General features: G+C 47.0%; 1 protein-coding gene across 8 annotated transcripts in view; it reads left to right on the forward strand.

Annotated features, from left to right (window-relative positions):
- Positions 1-17,358, forward strand: part of TANC2 (tetratricopeptide repeat, ankyrin repeat and coiled-coil containing 2) — a 235,990-nt gene that overhangs the window by 89,716 nt on the left and 128,916 nt on the right. Inside the window, exon 1 of one of the 8 annotated variants that reach the window (XM_027702325.1) lies at positions 3,928-4,269. The exons of the other annotated variants lie outside the window; for them this stretch is intronic. The gene's annotated coding sequence lies outside the window, so the exon portion shown is untranslated. Of the gene's footprint in view, positions 1-3,927; positions 4,270-17,358 lie in introns of those variants that run through there. 8 annotated transcript variants of the gene reach the window in all.

Below are 17,358 nucleotides of genomic sequence, written 5' to 3' on the forward strand. Positions count from 1 at the left end.
AGTGAATGCACAGAGAGGTTCCACCCAGGCTCACTGGCTGTGAGGATCCTTGTGGGTCCCTTCCAGCTCCGGATATTCCGTGTTTCTGTGATTCTCTGGTGGTTTCCTCCTCTCCTATGTCTCGTTCTGCTGCCCAGTGGTTAATCCTACACAATAAGAGCAGTGATTTCTGTCGGAGAAGGGATGAGGGTGATTCTGGGAGACTGAAGTTACAAAGAGAGGCTTTTGTCTGCCTGACAGTTGCCACATGGATTTTTCAAAGGGACCTTCAGAGCATGGAAAATTGTTGAGAAATTATCCAATTGTAGGGGCTTTTCATGCTGTTTGCTCCTTCCAGACTTCTGTGTGGCACTACCCCATTCCTGTCATAATTCCATATCTGCAGAGGGGCTGGGGAGAGGATGGGACTGTTTGCTACATAAAAATCTTCATTGTCTCTTACATTTATTTTTTTTCCTAAAGCTTTAATTCCTGAGACCATTTACCAGATACTTGCAGCAGCCTGATAGTATCTGAAGGGGATACAGGGAAGCCAGATGGGGACTCTTCCTCAGGAACTGTAGTGACAGGATAAGCAGGAATGAGTTAAAACTGGAAAAGGGGAAATTTAGGTTAAATATAAGGAAGGAATTGTTCCCTGTGAGGGTGATGAGGTTGCCCAGAGAAGCTGTGGCTGCCCCTGGATCCCTGGAAGTGTCCAAGGTCAGGTTGGATGGGGCTTGGAGCAACCTGGGCTGGTGGAAGGTGTCCCTGCCCATGGCAGGGGGTGGCACTGGATGATCTTTAAGCTCCCTCCCAACCCAAACCATTCCATGATTCTATGGTAATATAAACTTTTAAAGTTCTTAACCTGGCTGATTGGTAACCAAGTCAGCTTTCCATCCACTGAGAAGTTAAAGCAGTTAAAATGTCTGGTTTTGGTAAAAAGCCACAGGAACATGTTCCAGGGGGGTTGGTTTTCTATCCAGAGGAGCTGAGGTCACTCACATATTGGTATCTGGGTTTGCTGGGTATGGAGACTTGGCTGGATTCAGAGGGTGATAAATATTCCATGTGGGTGCAATTTCCACTCTGCTGAATAGTCTGGTGATTAAGAAAACTCAGGTCATTGTGGCTCTGAGGGGTGAAGTAATAGTCAGCATAAGTAATCAGCTCTCCCCTCCTGCCTGTGTCACCTCTTGTTTAGCACTGGCTGAGAACATATTTAAAATCTGCACATTTAACCTCAATTTATGTTGTTCAATATTTTTTTTTTCTTTTTACAACGCTGGCTTTATTAGCAAGTGTAATGTGAAAAACACATAATAAAAAGAAAGCAAAACCCCCACCCTCCCAGCCCGGGATAAGTGAGTGAAGACACCATTTTGTTTGGTGTCTGGGAGAAAATTAGCACTTAAAAGTCACCGTGTTTGTTGCACAGAGAGCAACTGCTTTCGAAACAATGGGGTTAAATGTGCTCCCATACATGAAAAGTGTGTTATTTCTTCCTCAAAGCCGCGGCTGCATTGAAAATAATGCTGTATACCTGCCTGGAGGACAGGGATTGCTTTCCAGGAGGGGTGCTTAGGGATGAATGTCTCTAAGTGCTTTCATGAATCGGTGCCAAAAATACTCCTATTAGGTTAATAAATGAGATATTGGGCTGAAAAAACGCGGCTCCTCACAGTTTCTCCTGTTCCTGTGGAACCCAGCACGTGCAGAGGGTTCACACAAAGCCCTGTGCCGCACCCCACTCCTCCTCCTCCTCCTCAGGAAGGAGTGTTCATTTACATATTGCACATTTATATGCGCAGGGATAATTTTATTCATCCCTGTACTTGGCTCTTGCTATTTTTTTCCCCGTTGAATGACAGACTGCAAGCGTTAGGATTCTCTTAGAAAGAGCACGTGTGTGTGCTCAGAGGGAGGAGGGGGGAATATTAGCAGGAAATTTAGGAAAGAAATGATGTTTTTCTAACAAAAACCTGGCCTAGATGCTTCGGGTTGGATTCTCATCCCTCCTGTATCCACTGGGAATTAGCTGCTTCCATGTCTTCAAAGACATGGGCCCGGGGATCTGGTTTCATGGCAAACCCTCTGCTTTGAGAACGTTCTTCCCATGTGCTTTGGGAATGTGGGAACTTCACAGAAGTGAGTAGGAATATTCCTAGGTGTGTTCAGGCAGTTGTTAGCAGCCTCTTTGCTGAAGAAAATGTGTATTCTTTCACTGGATCCTTCAGATCAGGGCAGGGCAGAGCTGGATGGAGACTTGCTCTGCCCAGTGACACCAGTAAGGACCCACCGTCATGGTTCTCAGCACCCCCTGGGTCCCCACAGACAACATCCCCTGGGCCACCATCACCCCTGTCATGTGGAATGCTGGGACCTTGTCACCTCCACATCCCTCTTGGGATACCCTTGCATCTCTTGGGAATAGCCATGAGGATTGTCACACCTCCCTTCTCTGTACCTTCAGCAAATGGTTCGATATTCTCGATGCCGGTTGTAATTGTGGGATTAAAAAGCTGAGCTCTCTCTGCTTGAAAACTTTAATTGTTTCTTGTTTAGTGCTGACAGGCCCAGATTAATGATTGCAGCCCCTGGGACCACTTGTTCTCTCTCTCCTAAGTGATGCACCAGCTCAGCTGGGTGGGAGTGTGAGGGATGCTGAGGCACAGCTTCAGGGGTGGGAGTGCTGGGGGGAAACCAGCTGGGCTGGCACATGTGGGAAGTGGTGGAGTCACCACTCCTGGAAGCGTTCAGAAGACGTGTGGATGTGGCACTTGAGGACGTGGTTTAGTGTTGAAATGTGATGGTGGTGCTGCATCGATGGTTGGATTGGATGATCTTAAAGGACTTTTCCAACCTTAATGATGATTCTGTGATGTGAGGGTGGGGAGGCCCTGGCACAGGTTGCCCAGAGAAGCTGTGGCTGCCCCTGGATCCCTGGAAGTGTCCAAGGCCAGGTTGGACGGGGCTTGGAGCAACTTGGGCGAGTGGAAGGTGCCCCTGCCCATGGCAGGGGGTGGAACTGGATGATTTAAGGTTCCTTCCAACCCAAACCATTCTGAGTTTTTGTGTTTGTTCAAATAAAACAGAGTCATCAACAGGAAGGATTTCTAATGTTAAGATTTCCATTGCTGAGCACAGACTCCAGACCTGCAGTGTTGTGTTGGTGTTTGATCCTCTCCCTCCTGGTGCATTGTCTCTTTGAGCACATGTGTCAAGTGAAAAGCTGATGATGATTGTGGAAAATAGTGTGGTTTTCCTGCTCCATGCTGTACGTGGAATACAAACCCTGGCCTTGCCCAGAGCTCGCTGTGGCAGCTGTGTGTGAGTTGGTTGTACCTGGAGATGCTTTGTGGGCACCACCAGCCTTCCTTGCCCAGCAGCGCTTGGGTTACGGATTAATTTGGGGATGTTTTCCTGTCCCTGGGAGCAGTGGCAGCATCTGTGTTGGTGGCAGTGCCACTCAGGCTCTCAGCCACCTGATGGTGCTGCAGTTTGGCTCATCTCAGCCTCGCTCTGTGTGGACAGAGCTGCTCACCTGTGTGGGGCTGGGAGGGATAGGTGGTACCCTCGTTACCACAGATGTTCATTGGGGTCATTATTATCATCTGTCTGTTTCCCTTAATTAATAAATTCAGTTATTTCAATTCCAGCTATTTGAACATGCTGCAAAATCACGTTGTTTGGTTGTGTTTTGGCACAGCTCTCCCAGTGCAGATGTGTCTGGGCTGAACACAACGTGTGTTGGGAGATTTGTGCCCGTTCCTTCGCTGTGAACAATGAAACCTGTGCCCACCAAGAAGGGGCTGCTGCAGCTTTAAAGCATCCGAGGGCTTAGAGCCTTTTAGTATAAATTGCTCCCAGAATCCATGTCACAACTCCTTATATGGTGCTGCTTTTTTTCCCTTAGTTGCCATGCCAACAGCAGCACTGCACCATTCATCAGCTCCGGTCCTGGGCTGCATCGCCAGCCCCCCGGCTTACTCCGAAATGTTCGGGAGAGCATCCCTGAGCCACTCACTCCTGCCTCCCGCTCCTTTATTTCCCTGTTCCTTCAGCACTTGGCTCTAGGAAAAGAGCAAATTAAGCTGCGCCATAGAAAGGAACTGTAGAAACCCTTCGTTTTCCCCCCCAGGGGAGGCGTAAAGGCTGCGTTTGCTGCAGCGTTCCGGAAGGAATTAAAGCAGCTCGGGGGACTTGGCGAAGAGGGGAAGGCTCCGTGTCCGCGAGCTTCTCCAAAATCCTCCCGGAGCCGCTCCGTGGGCCCCCGAAGATGCGGAGGTGATGCTGAGGTGATGCTCAGAGGTGATGCTCGGAGGGGCGGCGGGCGCCGGCAGTCGGTCGCGCTTTTGGGAGCGGAGCTTGACATCAGCGGCGGGAGGTGTCACCTGTAACATCATCCTGACGTGGGGAGCGGCGGGATGGAGCCGGCGCTAGGGAGAGGGGGGCACCAGAGGAGGATCCGGGCTGGAGTGCTGCTCTCCAGGCGCTGGGATCCCTGAATTCCCAGCCTGGCCGACTCCGCTGCCGGGCTGCACGCGCTGGGGATGGGGAGAGCAGACAAAGCCCTGTGAGTATTTTGGCCAATTTGTGGTGCCTGGACTTTGACTGGAATTGTGTTTGGCGTTTCCTTGGCCTCCTCTAACTGCAGGAAATCAATGTGCAATAAGGGATTCTGGGGCTCCTGCTTGGCAAGGAAGCCATTACTAGGAGGGATTTGGTGTCAGGAAGGGTGATGGTGCTGCTGCTGCTGCTTATTTGTCTAGTAGTTGTTGTTGCAATAGTTTTACATAATCTGAGTTTGTCACCTCCTCGCTCGCATGTGCAGAATTCCTCCCACAAAACCAAACCAATGTGCAATGAAAAAATTCCATTTCTCAGCATTTGCTGGGATAGATCTGCTGGGGAGCGAGTTGAAAATGCTACAGATAACCAAGTGGTTTGTTTTTAAAATGTTAGAACAATAGGATTGAGATAAGGTTTTCCTTCTCGGTTCCAAAATGACCACAAATTAGATTGGAATGGATTGGAAAACCCCCATGTGCTGAGAGAGGGAGATATTTGCTTTTCACAAAGAGTGAGGGTTTTAATTCAGTGCTGCTAGAAACACAAATAAATAAACAATCGTTATCAAGGTGTGATTTGAGGAAAAGCTGTTGAAAGTGCCTGGTGCTCATGTTGCAGCTCATTTTTGTGCTGAACATTGTTGGTGGCAGGACAGGTTTTGCTCTTTTTAAGGCATTTTTATACCACAGTGTTTGCAGCATGCTTGCGTTTCTTTTTATTGAATTCTCTGTCATACTGTGGGCAAGACACTGATCTGAAATTCCTGGTTGTGTGTGGGAGTGGAGGTTGGGTGGGAGGCCCACTCTGCACCTCGGGATGCACAGCAGAGCCAAGGCACCCAGTTACCTGGGAAGTGCCCCCACATTCAGGGGGGTTTCAAGGTGCATAGCGTGGGGTTTTTTTCAGGGCATAATTCATTTTCCGTTGGATTTTCCCTGATGCCATGCAAACCGAGGCTGGCTGGAGGTTTCACAAGTAGAAAACTTGTATTTTGTCAGAATTATTGATTTAAAAAATGACCTCACACACACACACACACTCACAGAAGCAACACTTCATTGTGCTTTGGGCACATGGATTTTCAGTCCTGTCTTGAACTCTTCACGTGACAAACCCCAATGTCTCAGGAAGAATTTTTTCATGGAAAGGGTGGTCAGGCACTGGAAGGGGCTGCCCAGGGAGGTTTGGAGTTCCCATCCCTTGAGGTGTCCAAGGAAGGACTGGATGTGGCACTCAGTGCTCTGGGCTGAGGACAAGGTGGGGATGGGGCACAGGGATGATCCTGGAGGTCTTTTCCAACCTCAATATTTCTGGGATTTTGCCTCCAGCAATGAACCTGCTGGAGAAGGAGGATCCTCGTTCAGCTACAGTAATGTGCACTGAATATTTTTTTCCTGGTGTGCCAATTCTTACTATCCATTTTTGGGATTCTTGCTCCATTATTTTTGGACTTGTGATTTGTTTTGACAGGCACACACTTAAATGGAAACCAGCTGGGCTTGCAGAGATGAAACAGGTGGATGAATGTGCCCCTGTGTACCCACAGATGCACATTTATCTTTATTAAACCGACAGAACTCTTCGTGTGAAATGGGGAAATTTCCCACTGAAGTTTTTTTGGAGCTCCAAAACTGTCTCTGAAATTTATGCAGATAAATAATATGTCTGTTTGTGACTTTTGGAATTCAGACAAATCCCTCATTGAGGGGTTTCTGTTTGCTGGAGATCTGTCAACCTCGTGACATTTTTGCATTGATTTCTGCATAGTTTGGATGTAACTTTTATTTTTTTGAATGAAAGCACGGAAAAAACTGGCAGATCATATTTATTGGCTTTCGAAAGTCCAGTTCTAGCATGGATTTGCCCCAATGCTGTTTATAAGACAAACCCTATTCTGTCTTGTTTTGACACCCTTCCATATTGAGAGAGTAGGAATTGCAAGAGAGAGATGCAGAAAATCCCACATTTTCCCTTGGTGTTGGTGAGGTTGCTGTCTGCCCACCAGCCCTGCAGAACCTTTAGAATTTGCTCTTCCCACGGATTGTATTTATTTGCATCGAGGCTGTTGGACTGCTCAGCCTTGCAGAGGATGTGGTAAACATGTCATCACAGCCCTGGAGCTAGGAAAAGGTGATAACAGCTCTGCCTTTCACATCACTCTGTAGATCCTTAAACAAAGGAAGGACCCCAAAAGTTTCTTTAGTGCAGATAACGTTAAAAAGGCAAAAAAACCAGTCGTGAACCTCAGTGGCTTTTTCAGAGGCTCGGGGATAGGAATTGTCCTTATTTCACACTGGGGCTGCACAAAATGGAGCATCTGTCACGATTACACTTCTGGTGTGTGAGAATTTGAATTTTTAGACGTAGCTAAGAGGTTTCTATAGCAAGAGGAGGTGGTGTAGGAAGCCTCCTGTGGAGTTAAATCAGGCCACAGCTCTTCCCTTGGCTACGTCTTTCCTCCTCCTGCTCCCAGAACGTGCCCTCAGAGATGTCCTGTGCACTTGGGACCAGAAGAACCTTCACAGGATTCTCTTTGGAATAAGCTCTTGTGTCCTCCTGGGCTGCTTGTTTTCTGGGGAAAAGCCATCATCTCCATCTGGGTGTGTTCTCTGGCCCTCTCCTCCTTCTGTCACAACGGGACAGCCTGGTTTGGAAACCTCTCCCTGTGACTGCACTGAGGTGTGGGGTTGGGTCACTTCCCAAAGGCTCAGCATTCCTTTGGCAGAAGTTGATTTCTGGTGGGATCTGTTCCTGGTTGGCTCTAATCCTGCAGGAGGCCCTAGTCAGGCTCAGAAAGACTCATGGTCTTATCACCAACTTTGGGGTGATGCCACTCGTGAAACATTCCAGCAGCACTTGAGCAGGTTTCTGGTGGGTCATTGCAGAGCCACGGGCTGGATTCTCATCCCAGATCCCTGACCAATGCCCAAACCAGACAGGAGGTTGAGGACTGAGCTGGATCTTTGGCTCTGGACCTTTCCTTGGCACTTGGCATCTCTTCCCTTGCTCCAGGGTGACATCCCTTGAGTAGCGTTGGTGCTGTGTGATTCCAGTCCTGGATAAAGAGGCTACAAAAGAGATGGAGAGGGGATTTTTACAGGGTCATGTGGTGGGAGAACAAGGGTGAATGGGTCCAAACTGCCAGAGGGCAGGTTTAGATGGGATATTGGGAAGGAATTGTTGGCTGTGAGGGTGGGGAGGCCCTGGCACAGGTTGCCCAGAGAAGCTGTGGCTGCCCCTGGATCCCTGGAAGTGTCCAAGGCCAGGTTGGACGGGGCTTGGAGCAACCTGAGCTGGTGGAAGGTGTCCCTGCCCATGGCAGGGGGTGGCACTGGATGGGCTTTAAGGTCCTTCCAGCCTAAGCCATTCTGGGATTCTGTGATTAATGGCTGGTTTAAGTTTATTTGGAGTTGTGTCAAAGATGCCTTTGGCCCAGAACATCCCAGCTATGTTGGGATATACCTGTGTGCCACGTGTTGCCAGAAACCTTCACCAGCAGCTCTTGCACCTCAAACATGCAGTAGTATAATCCATCCCTCTCCATGCAGTTCATTAAGAAATAACATATTTTCTGTTACCAAAATATGATTCTTGGTTCGTTTCCAAGTACATATTGTGCATATACATTTCCAAACGAGCTGCTTTCTTATTCCAGCATCAGCTTTTCTAACAGGCAAAATAATCCCCCTCTAAGCACCCTCTTTGTTGAGCTGCAGCTGATGGCCTGAGGTTTTTGTGCTGCAGGTGGAGATGGGCATTTTTCCTGTCGACAGAGAAGGAACATCCCCTCAGCTCAACGAAATGAGAAAACAAATTAACCCAAACTGGCTTGAAATGGTACTTTGACCAAAGGAAAAAAAAAATAAAAATCCTCACTTGCAGTATTTATTTGGTTCAGTACCTCTGTATGTATTAAAGCAGCTCTTGAGGGTCCTGACACGTGCCATGTTGTGGCTGTCATGTGTCTGACAGGACTCACAGGTCTGGACTGTCTGTCACAGTCTGAACCCTGATTTTGAAAGGGCTCCCATGGCTTGTTTGGAGGTCTGAGCCTGATCCTCAGCAGGTGCTGCTTCAGGTCTGGATAGTCAGTTATTTTTCAGGATTTCTTAAACACCCCGTGATAATTTCTTTATCCTCTTCCTCTATCTCCCCCCAGTTAAAAAAGATGCTTTTGGAGTCATGTCCCAAACCAGCCTGGTCAGCCAGGCAAGAGCCATGGCAGTGCAAGATGGAAATGTTCTGAAAGATTAGAACATTTCTAAAAGCTTTTCTGGTGTGTTTGGGTTTTTTTTTTTAATGTGTTGCACAAGTGAAATAAATGATGTGGTGCTGGACCTGTTGCTGCAGACAAATTCTTGCTGCCCAGTTAATCCAAGGGCAGGTTGTGTAAGGGGATGAGGAGGAATAACTCCACGCCATCTCCTGGGAAAGGAGGCACTGCTACACTACATATGGGCTGAGCTTTAGCTTGTACCACGTTGGTTCAAGTTTATCTTTGGACAGAAGCCATTTGTGCGTTTCTAAATACCCTTGTTGTATTTAGAAATGCATTGTTCTGATTCCCAGCTCCCCAGCACCGCCGAGCACGAACCACCTCAACATTGCACGGCCCACTTGGTTATGCCACAGGATTAAATTCCTGCTTTCGTGTTTGCATCAAAACAGGACCTAATGTACAGCATTGTGCAGAGTTTGACTTGGGAAGTAAGTGGGTTTGCACTGTAAATGCTTCATTACAGGATAATCACACGTTTATAGCTGAGCTTCATGTGAGGTTTGCTCGAGAGCTGTGGTGCTTTTTGTTTTACGGTGTCTGAGGCCATGAATTTTCAGCAGAGGAAATGTATTTGCCAGCTTTTGTATAACCTGGATTAGCAGCTGCTCATTTAAACCCAGCATCGTTTGCTCCCAGGGATTCAAAATTTCACCTCTTAAGCAAGCAAAGGTTGTTTCTGTCCCTTTGTGGTCACAGGATGTGTTGGGGTGTCACAATAGTTCATGAGGAGGTCAAGGTGTGGACTGTTCTTTCCTCCTCTGCCTTCTGGGTTTGCTCTTTCACTCTTTCTGTGATTTTTCTCCATAAATCCAACATAGACAAACTTTATGTCCATGGATCCCTGTCTACCCTGTTCCTGTAGGAAGCAAAACTCACTATTTTCCTTCTGATCAGTGGTAGAATCATTCAGATCAAGTTCTATTTAGACAAGTTGGGCTTAAGTTGTTTGTGCTGGTTTTTTTTTCTTCCCTATTAAAATGTCCAATTTTCCATTTAATGATGAATGGACATGATTTGTGAGTGAATTTAAAGAGCCCCTTAAACTTTTACCAGAGGTTTGCATCTTCATGTCATGGAAAAAAAAAAAATAAAGACTGAGTGCTTTGTTTGCTGCAGTTCTTCCCAGGGCAGGCTTTGAAATTTCTGGAAGCAGACTGAAGCTTGTCCAGCACACTGTTCATAAGAGCAACAGTAAAATATAAATTATATAAATATATATAAAATATACATTATATTATATATAAAATATAAATTATATAAATATATATAAAATATAAATTATATAAATCTAAAGGAGCTGTACCAAAAAGACAGGAAATCCAACCTCTTGCCAGGCTGAGCTTCCACTGCAACCATAGATTGATTTTGGTTGGGAGGGACCTTAAAGATCATCCAGTGCCACTCCTTGCCATGGGCAGGGACACCTTCCACCAGCCCAGGTTGCTCCAAGCCCCATCCAACCTGGCCTTGGACACTTGCAGGGATCCAGGGGCAGCCACAGCTTCTCTGCCCAACCTGTGCCAGGGCCTCCCCACCCTCCCAGGGAACAATTTTTTTCTGGAGCTTTTCTGTTGAATTTCTGTTTATCTTTCTCTTTTTCTGATTCTGGAAAATGTCAGCTTTGGAGCCCTCAAAAATGGGCAACTGGGGAGTGGCAGAAGAGGAGGGATGGGATGGGATGGGATGGGATGGGATGGGATGGGATGGGAGATGAAGGCATCAGCGCTGTGAGGAGATGTGCCAACCCTTGGGTACTGTGAAAGCTGGAGAGGGAGAAAATGCAGATGGAAAAAAGTATTGGATTCCGAGGGGGAGAAAGAACACTTGGTTTGACAAAGGCTGAAGTGAGGAAGGGGCACTGAGGGTGCAGAGAAGAACCGAGCTGGGGTGAGGCCGCGCTCTGGGGCTGGTTGTGATCCACATGTGTGTTGTGGGGCTGCCTTGGTGGAACTGCCCACCCTGGAGCCCTCAGACCAGGATGTGTACCTCTGACCCTCTCATAGAATCATAGAATCACAGAATCACCTGGATTGGAAGGGACCTCCGACATCATCCAGTCCAACCCTTGATCCAACCCCGCTGTGGTTCCCAGCCCATGGCACTGATGCCACATCCAGTCTCTTCTTAAAAACCTCCAGGGACAGAGAATCCACCACTTCCCTGGGCAGCCCATTCCAATGGCTGATCACCCTCTCTGGAAAGAAATTCTTTCTAATATCCAACCTAAACCTCCCCTGGCACAGCTGAAGACCCTGAGCCCTCTTGTCTTGCTGAGAGTTGCCTGGGAAAAGAGACCAACCCCCACCTGGCTCCCCCCTCCTGTCAGGGAGTTGCAGAGAGTGAGGAGGTCTCCCCTGAGCCTCCTCTTCTCCAGGCTGAACAGCCCCAGCTCCCTCAGCCTCTCCTCACAGCACTTGTGCTCCAGTCCCTTCCCCAGCCTCGTTGCTCTTCTCTGGACCTGCTCCAGCCCCTCAATGTCCTTCCTGAACTGAGGGGCCCAGAACTGGACACAGCACTCCAGGGGTGGCCTCACCAGTGCTGAGCACAGGATGGTAATGTCCTGCTTCAAGGTTTCTGTGTGGGCAGGAAAATCACTCCACAGAGGGGGGAGGAGGAGCAGCAACTAAACTTGGGGTCTCCAGTGGCTCTTCGGCTTATCCAGCACATTGTTCATAACAGCAACAGTAAAATGTGAATTATGTAAATCTCTATATTAGGTAATATATAGAAAAATATATATTTATACATATAATCTTTAGATGATAAAGATATATATAACTTATATAAACCTAAATGTTGGAGCTGGACTGAGCGTCACTCTTGCATTACAGGCCGATTTTTAGCTTCTTTATTCCTTCCCCCCTGCTTTAAGAGATGTGTGCATAATGGAGCTTGATTCTTCTCAGGCACACAAAGGCACCTGTGGCTGCATTTTGGGAGACCAGGCAGCCACTCTGTGTGTTGAGATCCGGGGATGGAAGGAGCTGGGGTCCCTTTGGTGTGGTGCCATTTGCAGGTTGTGGGAGGTCGAAACTTGGAATTCCTGCAAGGATTTTCTCAGCAGAGCCGAAGGCAGGCTTAGGAGGAGACAGGTTTTATCCCTGTTATACTTTCCTTTTTATCTTCTCAGCCGTGGAAGCGAGTGGGTGGAAGTGAGAAGGTGTTTTTGGAAGGGAAGGCACCAGCTTGGTGCGTTTGTGCGGATAAATGCTCCTGGCCTTGTTGCATTCCAGGGCTGTTTGGGAAGAGACCCTGAGAGTGCTGCCTTCCCATTCACTTCAAGGACTAGACCTGCTCCTCTGGGGGACATCTCACTCCCAGGATGCACATTCCCTGTGGAGATGTTGGGTCTGAAGCCCCCTGGTGCTGAGGAGCTGTGCCCCTGACAGCGGGTCTGCTCGGGCCGTCTGTGCTCACACGAGTCCTCACGTGCTCATTAGATGTTTTAATTAAATCCTCCAGGCCTGCCATGTGTCCTCGCTGCTCCTCCTTCGTGGAAGGGAAGGATGATGAGCAGTCATCACTTCTCAAAACAGGAACTTTTAACAGCTCCTTTAATTTTACAAGGAAATGAAGAATTTGAAAAGCAAATCAATTACTGAAAACTAAAGGCGGCTGAATGAGCGATTTCCTGAGGTAAAATCCACCTTTTAAATGGAGCATAATGCAGGTTTTTAAGTGTTAACAAGCAAGTGCAGCTAATTCAGGCTTGTGCCTTGCCAGATAAGCAGCTGCATTTTAAGGGTAGAATATTCTGTGAGGCTCCTACCAGCAAAAAACACGGATCCTAAATCCAGTTTCATATGAATGGAACAGTTTTGCATCTGTGTCAGTGTAATTACAGCTCTGCTCATACCAGCTAACCCACCTAAATTAGTTTTAGCATAGCAAGATTTGAATGGCTGGCAAATAGAAATAAAATTACCTTCTCCACTCACATCCCTTGCCTTTATTTTAAATGCTGTTATCAAGCAATGAATTTATATTGCCTTGGAGCTGTGTAATCCTGTCATAAACAGGTTTGTGTAGTGAACAGGATCCAATCTCTCACGTGCTCTAACTTGGGATTATTTGGGCTGGGAATAGTCGGATATTTCACAGTTCACCCTTCTCTCTTTCATGGTTACAGTATCTTGGTATGATCTTAAAGATATGGTGGGAGAATGAATGAGATCTTGTTTATGTGCAGCCCAGGCTTGCTGCTGGCCTTGGCCCCACCACTCCTGTTCCAGTTTAATTTGCCTGTATAATTTGATCCCTACCTTTGATCATTCCTGGCTGCTTGTAGAACACTCAGCAGCGTTCTCTTCTGTCCAGAGTGAAGAATTCCTTTCTGTTGTTCTTTTTCAGTTCCCTCCTAAGCCTTGTAGTGCAGGTTTTCATTTTTTACCGCTCTGATTACAGGGAATTCAGAGCAGCCTGAAATCACGGGCATTTGGAAGGGGCAGTGGGGAAAGGGGGGGGGCAGAGGTTGGTCTGTCTCTGGTGGCAACAGGGTCATAAAAGCAAACTGGGACAAGGCCTGAGGAGCAGGAGGTGTTCCAGGGTGCTGGGTTGCTGTCTCTGCTGGGTCACCTCTTGTCTAGAACTTCCTTAACACCAGGTGGTTGTTGTGGCATCAGGTGCTCCAAAGGAGCTGTGGGAAACTCCAGACCTGCTCTGTGTGTGGAACATGGTAATAGAAAGGGATCTGAAGGGGATTGAGTCATAGAATGGTTTGAGTGGGAAGGGACCTTAAAGATCCAGTGCCACCCCCTGCCATGGGCAGGGACACCTTCCACTAGCCCAGGTTGCTCCAAGCCCTGTCCAACCTGGCCTTGGACACTTCCAGGGATCCAGGGGCAGCCACAGCTTCTCTGGGAATTCCATTCCAGCCCCTCACCAACCTCACAGGGAACAATTCCTTCCCAATATCCCATCTAACCCTGCCCTCTGGCAGTGGGAAGCCATTCCCCTTGTCCTGTCCCTTCCTCCCTTGTCCCAAGTCCCTCTCCAGCTCTCCTGGAGCCCCTTTAGGCCCTGGAAAGGGCTCTCAGGTCTCCCTGGAGCCTTCTCTTCTCCAGGTGACCCCCCCAGCTCTCCCAGCCTTTCTCCATAGCAGAGGTGCTCCAGCCCTTGCAGCATCTTCATGACCCCTCTGGATTTGTTTCCCCTCTGGATTTGTTTCCCCTCTGGATTTGTTTCCCCTCTGGATTGTTTCCCCGTGCTCTTTGCCAGGTGTCTGCTCCTCACTGCTAGAGACAGGTAGCTGAGCTCCATGAGCCTGATATTCCCGTTCTTACAGGAAGGAGAGCAGATCCTAAGGGCACACACAGTGTCCTGAGCTCACCTGGAGCATCTCAAGCACTAGAAAAAGTGTCGTAGTGGGGCAGGAGAGCAGCAACTCCAAACACCTTCATGTTTAATGTGCCTTCACAGCTGCACATTGTGGTTCAAATGCTGCTGTAGTCAAATCTCTGGGTAAATTAGAATGGAGAGAGTCAGAGCCACAGAATGGTTTGGGTGGAAGTGACCCTAAAGCTCATCTAGAAGAGTGAAAATTACTCAGTACTGGGGAGATCAGCTGCGTTTTGGGAGCAGTTGTATTGCACTTGCTCTTTTCTTCTGTGGGAAGAACCATAAGTTAAATATATTTTTCTCTTTTTCTTGTGCCTTGAGCTCAGTTAAGCTTTGTCAGTGTTCAGTCAGGTTTCTTCAGCCTGCCACGCTCAGCACAGACTGTTTTAAGAAGCCCCACAACACACAAGTCCTGTGCTGGGAACACTGTGACATCGAGCAGTTTTCTCTGAGCTCCATCTTCCCATCAGCTTCACTGAGGAGAGGAAAATGCCTTGGCTTCAGTAGATATTTAATTAGGTTCTGATTTCTGTCATTAAACTTTAGCTTGAAATCTGAGTGCTGTGTTTGGATGAGTTGGGCTTTATGTTTAGAAATTGGTTTCACCAATTTCTTTCTAACTCTGAATTACCAGGTTACCTGGAATTTGATTGAAGTGACCAAGCTCTTTGCTGTTCTTTTTAGACTAAATGTCCTTTATGGTACATCCAGGTCCTTTTGAACAGTTTTCCTCATTTTTTGTGCAATGTTTGAGTCACTGAATTACTGAAAGAACTTTGGGATAGTAGGAGACTGAATGGGAATAACACAATTCAGTGCTCGTGTTTTGTGGCACTCTCGTCTCATCTGTTTTGAATTTAACATTTAATGAAATAAAACTGTTGGGAAAAGGGATGTAAAGGGGTTTGAGGAACGTTTTCCCCTCCAGCTCTGCCCTGTTTCTGCCATGTGGGAGCATTTTGGGGGTATTTGAACAGATCTTACGTAGGCTTAAAATTTTCATGACGTGGTTTCGTCCTGTAGTCCCAAGTCTGCAGTCACTGTTTTGGTTTTTTTAGTACAAAGTCTGAAACTTGAAAAGGAAAACTGACTGCAACAGAAATTTATGGAAAATATCAGGGGGGAGATTGCTTGTTTTCATAACAAGATGACTTAGAGAACTGGAGCAAGTGGTGCTGCCTCCCTTTCTCCTCTTTCATCCTCCTCCTCTCATGCACAAGTTTCCACCTTGAGTCACAGATGAGGAATTTTGACTAAAAAAGGCAATTTGAAAAGGCTTCAGAAGATGCTGAAAAGAAGACTTTTGGATGGGAAATGACATGGGGAAGTGTACACTGTGCCTCAGCTCCGAGGAGTCAAAAGCCACTTGACAAGTTTGGATAGGAAGATGAAAGTCCCATCTCCTCCTCCTGCCATGGCTGGATGTTAATTAAACAACTTCCTTCTCCTCAAAGCTCTCCCCTGCAGGGATAAAGACTTCTTGGCAGCCCACGTTTGGAGAAAACCTTATCTAGAGGGAAAGGGAGGGTGGTTTTGTCTTTCTGGGAGCATTAACAGGAGTAACTTCCTTCCCAAAGGTTTGCCAGAATATTCCAGGGAAGCTGCTCAGCAGGTTCACTGGGATGCTCCCACTGGTCCAACCTAAACCAAACCACTCTGGCTCACTGGGAGAGGGCACTTTGCTGTCTGGTGTCTCCAGCAGTGAGAAGTTGGATAAAAAAATTGCCATTTGCTCTAAATGGCAGAAAATTGTTGCACAGTCATAAGCAAAATGGGGATTGAGCTGAATTCGTTCTGGAAGCACAGACTGCAGGCTGCAGGTTGTGTTTTAGGCAGAATTATTTTCTCTCTGAATACACAATTTTATTGGGAACGTCATTGTACTGGCCATTATTGAACATTCCAGGCAGAAATCTGTATTATTTTATTCTACACATATTTAAAACACATATAGGCCTTTCAAAACCAGGGGATTTTCTCCCTTGAGCATTGATTAGAAATGTCTGTTCATACAGATGTCAGTTTTGATCAATTATTTGTTTTTATTTGGGAGGGTTTATAATAATTTCAGGAAGAGGAGTTATAATTTGGTTTATTTAAGACTCTTTTTCAGAAGAGTTGCTCCTTTCTGAGTTCACTGAACACCTTTTTGGAACATCACTGCTGTGACTTGCTGATATTTTCTGTGCATTGTTCACCTGGGGAGAGACAGAGAAGGGGGAAAGAATGTTCCAGGAGGTTTCTGTGGTCCCACAGGATTGCAGAATCCACTCCTCTGGAGAAGGGTATTCCTCATTTTTTCAAAGAAAAAATGAATTTCAGAAGCAGTAACAGGCAAAACCTTCATGTCTACATTTTAAAGAAGCTCTTTTACATTAAGATAGTTGCTTTTCTGAGCAGTCCTTTCCCATTGCTGCTCTCATCCATCACCAGCTCGCTGGATCCTCTTCCTGCTTTTTTTTATTCTCTTCCTCTTTCTACCTTCATTTCCTGCAATTTTCTTTTTTTTCAGGGGCCTTATCTCCCAAACTAAACGTGTTTTTCTGCAAGTTTCGGAACAAGTGTGATGTTTGCAGACAACACATTGTTCTCCCCACTTGTCTGTGCTGCCCCTGTGATAACGTGGGATGAGAGGAGAGAGGCTGGCAAAGGGAATTCAAAAAGCTTTTATGGGCTCAAAGAATAGAAGAGGGAAATGGTTCCACAATGGATCCTGTAAAATAATGCTGGGTTATGTAAAGAGGATGTTAACCTTTACCGGAGGTGTTGTCGCTGTTTGAATTTTAATTATTCTTTTTGATTTATCCTTAAAAACCAGAAGTACACACAGCTGGGATGTTATTTCTTCAGGTTGCCCAGAGAAGCTGTGGCTGCCCCTGGATCCCTGCAAGTGTCCAAGGCCAGGATGGATAAATTTGGAGCAACCTGGGCTGGTGGAAGGTGTCCCTGCCCATGGCAGGGGGTGGCACTGGATGGGCTTTAAGGTCTTTCCAACCCAAACCATTCTGGGATTCTGTGATTAATGGCTGGTTTAAGTTTATTTGGAGTTGTGTCAAAGATGCCTTTGGCCCAGAACATCCCAGCTGTGTTGGGATATACCTGTGTGCCACGTGTTGCCAGAAACCTTCACCAGCAGCTCTTGCACCTCAAACATGCAGTAGTATAATCCATCCCTCTCCATGCAGTTC

This window comes from Neopelma chrysocephalum, unplaced genomic scaffold, assembly GCF_003984885.1.
Source record: "Neopelma chrysocephalum unplaced genomic scaffold, ASM398488v2 Primary Assembly neopelma1_182, whole genome shotgun sequence".
Classification (NCBI taxonomy): domain Eukaryota; kingdom Metazoa; phylum Chordata; class Aves; order Passeriformes; family Pipridae; genus Neopelma; species Neopelma chrysocephalum.